We start from the raw sequence: 4,963 nt of genomic DNA, 5'->3' as shown, positions 1-4,963 counted from the left end.
TTCTATATCCATTAATTTGTTGGCTAAGTATCGAAAGTTTAATAATTCATGTCTCAGATATTTTGGCACATGGACCATTCCAGCAGCAACGTTTTGGATTACTAAATAAAGGCCCCCTACGCGTCGAAGGATAGTTTAATTAATATATCTCTACTTGGTAGATGAATGAATACTTGCCATCACAGCAACATGCCTGTACTGAAGTTGCTTCATACTCCTACGATGATTTGCACATGGGCCTGCATTAACTCAAATTAAAAGAAGGGTACAACTGGCAGGAGCTTCTATTTTAAAATAAAAGCCATCCTTTACGTGGCCTCACCCAAGACCGTACAACCCTTACCCTGGCCCACCTAGATGTATGTATTCTACATCCGCATTGTCCATATGTTTTTCAGAACATTTGAAGGCATGAACCATATTGTAGGAAACGGTGCTGATTGAATGCCCTACTATTAAAAACTTCGTAGGGCCCACAGTAATATTTATTTACCATTTCATAAGGTTATATAAACCTTGATGTAGATAAAAAATAAATATCAGCTTGATTAAAAACTTTTGTGACCCAAATCAACATTGCTTCTTGAGGTATGGTCCACTTGAGATTTGAATCAGCATTCTTTCTTATAGAATGGTCTACTTGAGATTTGGATATGCTTTATTTTTCTGGCCCATGCACTAAAATAATATTGTAAAATGGCTGGACAGAATGGATATATAATACATGCATCAAGGTGGGGCCCATAGTAAGGGTCGCATCTAATCAGTGCTCCCTGGTTAAGTCATGGTCCCAAAATTAAATTAGTGGACCAATCCTAACGGCTGATTCCTGAAAACTTTTTTTGTTGAAATTAGAAATTTATATATTTTCACTTTGGCCATTCAATAAGTGCCGAATAATCCAATGGTTTGATAATCAAATAAGTGTAGGTTTTGGTTCATAATACATCCAACGGAAACTCATTATTTGGACAGTTAAATATGAAATAATTGTATTGCAAATATGCATTTTCTAAGCACCTGTGCATCATCCATTATAATCTGTCAAAGTTATTAAAATCTAGGAATGGAATAAGCAAATTCCATTGCAATGGTGAAGATATTTTAGGAAAAACTGGCGTTTGGCAAAAACAGGAATGCTATTTGATTTTGCACGGTGCATCCTATCCAGCTACAAGTGCAGGACACGAGCCCACACGGCACATCCATGCAAGATGCGGGCCATTCGTATGCAGTGCCACTGTTTGCAAGTGTTCCTGAAGTCATGTCGTTCTTCTCCCATTAAAAATTGAGTTGGGTTTTAGTAAGGTCAAAGGTCTTATGAGACCTAAACCTGACTCATTTGTCACATGAGTCAAATTTAGGTTAGGCTTGGGTCAATGATAGAAATTACAATTGAATTTTCACACGGATGTTAATACCATCCAATTAGTGGTAAATATCAATTTGGATGGTTAAAAAATAAAATGCACAACTACTAAATTTAAGTAGTTAGGGTAGTTCTACTAGCGTGATTTTTGGTATATATTTCAACTTGCACAATTTAGATTATCTGACGCAGGGGATGATGTGAGGTCGGGCACTGTCTTTCTCAGGAGGATAATTATTTTGAATCCACGTAACTTCTCTAGACTCCTCAAAGAAACTCCTCGAATCCCTAAGGGAAAACAGCAAGAAAATAGAAAATAAATTCTATAAAATTCAAATCGGGATACCAAGCATTGTGAGAGAAATAAGAATTAAACTGTAACTAAAACTTTCAGAATTCACAATTTATTATAAATAGTAAACTTACTATTTATAAGTTTACTATTTATAGATGGTGTGATCCATCTTGGACATGAAACTGTCCGCAGCCCTCTCTACATCATTATCTAGAGGATTGGATAATCACATTAGGGCAAAAAGGCTACTTCTTATTGAGTCTTGATTGAGTCCATTTTGATATGATCTAAACTGGATCTATTTACAAATGCCAAATGCCTAAGTCGAGTTGGGTTTGATTTTGAGAGCACCCAGAGCTGACCTACTTAATATGAAGTGGAAATTTTGGACCCGAACCCACCCCATGGGTTTAAATTGTGAACCTAGACTCTGGTTTTTGGGTTGGATCCAATGACCAATCTGGTCGACCCAACCTATTTGCACCCCTTATCCGGTTCTCGTAAAACGTGCCAAGTCTACCCATATGGGGTGCCTATGTTGGCGCATCTGTGGCAAAAGATCTCACGAAAGATTTGGATTGGGTAAGGTGCCCCTGTGCCACATCACGGCAGCGGCTGATTTCCAACACCAGGGTGCATCTTGAATATGATCTGAACCGTTCATGGTATGGATTTTATGCCATCCAGATCATAGTAAGAAACATTTGTTTGATGAGTGATTATGAACGGAGATGGATATTTAATGGCATGTATTCAATGCTCAAAGGCCAAGATTGTCAGTGGAGCATGATTATAAGAGTCGTAGCTTTTATACAGTAGCAATAACTTCATGAATGGTTCAGATCAGTCTAAGGATGCACCGGTGGTGGAAGCCAGTGTTATACCCTACTGTAGTACGGGCCACTGATATCCTCTGAAAACCCTACTACAAAATTGTACCGCTGACCCATCAGATAGACCCAACACCCAAACAAGATAATTTGGATGAGGGAACAATGTAAAAACACGCTTGATTTCTCCAAGCCTTGCTTGAATTCGTGAAAATGAAAGCAAACATCATTTCTTATTATTATTATTATTATTATTATTATTATTTTATATCGTTTGTGTTTTGTTTTGTTTTGTTTTTATTAGAATTATTATGAAACATTGTTCTCACACTTTTTTTTTTAATAAAGAAAATCAATAAATTTAATTTTTTTCATGTCCCTTGAAAAAGACATTTTTTTATATAATTAAAGGAAAATGAATTTCTAAAGAATTAAACACTGCCGCTCATCTTCAATTGCCTCACATATATCATGGATTTGAATGTTCGATTTTTCATCTTCTATTTTATTACATGCATCCATGCATCACATGTGTTGCCATTCATTTTCATTTAGGCTTCACATGTACACAGCACTTTAAATGCTTTAAATGTGTCACAAGTGCCAACTTCCAATTGCCAATCTTCTGTTGCATCGCATGAGTCACCATCTCTCATCACATGTGCCCCACGTGTAGAAAGCAACTAGCGTGTGTTGCATATACCAACTTTCTATTATCCATAATCTTTTGTGGTGCATGTGGCACCGTCCATCTTTCGCTGCACCTTGTGCGCCGAAGCACACTTGTACCATTATGCCGCATGTTTTACTGTCCATCTTCAATCGCTCTATATGTACTATTAGAGTTGGGCATCGAGTTGAGTCAGACAGAGTTGGGGCTGATCCAATTTTGAAATAAGCTTGATCCGAACTCCATTCGACTCGATATTGAGTCCAGCATGCCTGACTCGATCCGAATCCGGTTTGGCATAGGCTGATCCGAATCCGGGTCCGATCCCGTCAGAGGTACTGAGTCGGGTCGAGTTGGCATCGAATCGGATTGAAAGATGAGGGAGGGAGAGACCGAGAGAGTGGAGAGGAGGAGGAGGAGGATGGTGGTGGGTGGTTGCCGAGCTTGGAAGATGAGGAGGATGAGGGAGGGAGAGAGAGAGAGGCTGGGCTTAGAAGATGAGGAGGGTGAAGGAAGGAGAGAGATTTTGGGATTTGGTCGGGATAGAGTGCGGCGGGTAGGGTTAGAGAGTTGGGTTTCGGATTGAGTCGGGTTTAATCGGATCGAGTTTTGGGTCGAGTCGGGTCAAGTTACTAGGTAGCTCGAACTCGACACTGTTTGAGTTCAGATTGCACGAAACCTACTCGATTCAGACCGACTCTCCAATTCGGTTCGGGTTGAGTCGAACAAGTCGAGTTAGCCGAATTGAGTCATCCCATGCCCACCTCTATGTACTACATGTGACAACATGCCATGTGTCAATATGCCTACGTACACATGTGCTGCTATTTGCCTTTAACTACTTACATGAGTCACACATGTTAATGTGTCGCTTGTGTCACATTGCTATCATACAACTTCAAGCACCCCTCATGTGTCATGTGCAACATCATTAAACCTTAGCACCACAAGTACCATCATCTATCTTTAAACCGTTCATATATTCCATGACCAAATGATAAAATGAAAAAACATATGTGAAATTCTCTTAAAATTTCCTTTCCCACGCTTTCCACAAGTTCAAATAAGCCAGCGGCTCACCAAAAGATTGATTCTCCTTAATTTTTTGATATATCCCTTCATCCTAGTAAAGCTCATTTGATGCATGGATTTAAGACACATATACACTCCTGCCAAAACCCACAATTTGGAAGGTTTTAATGGATGGGCATTGCAACCAATTATTTCTTATGATGAGGCCCACCTAAGTTCTTCATCTAGCTGATTTTTAGCCTTTGATTCCAACTTTGGAGAGCAGGACTGATGGTAAGAGTGGATGCCATGCATACATCATGTTGGGCCCATTTTGTTCGCCATGGATGCTGTAGAATCAATTCTCGTGATTAGGTGCTAACTTTGCAGTTTTGTCACGCAAAAGAGTCATGGTAAACGCTTTTCGTTGAACAAACTAAAGAAACCTCTCCCATTTTCCCATGCTTTGAGTGTGACAAATGAGGCAGTGGTTCTGTGATCAAGATCATTGGTCCATTGGGCCCCACCATGTATGATCTATGACCTAATTTTTTTATTATTTTCTTTTTCTGAACAGGACTATCCTAAACTTTAGATTTATAGCCTGCAAATGGACGGTTACGAAGAGAAATACATATGGTTGGTCGTTGAGATTTCTCGATCAAGGAGAGTTCCAAGACAACTCATCCACGGACATTGTCCTAGACACGTGCGATCCTGTGTGGACAAGCGCATGTTGGGTTGGAAGACCTCTGGGATAAATAGGATCATCCTTGCCGTGCATTTTT

Source organism: Magnolia sinica, chromosome 6, assembly GCF_029962835.1.
Source record: "Magnolia sinica isolate HGM2019 chromosome 6, MsV1, whole genome shotgun sequence".
NCBI lineage: Eukaryota > Viridiplantae > Streptophyta > Magnoliopsida > Magnoliales > Magnoliaceae > Magnolia > Magnolia sinica.
This window is presented reverse-complemented; position numbering follows the sequence as displayed.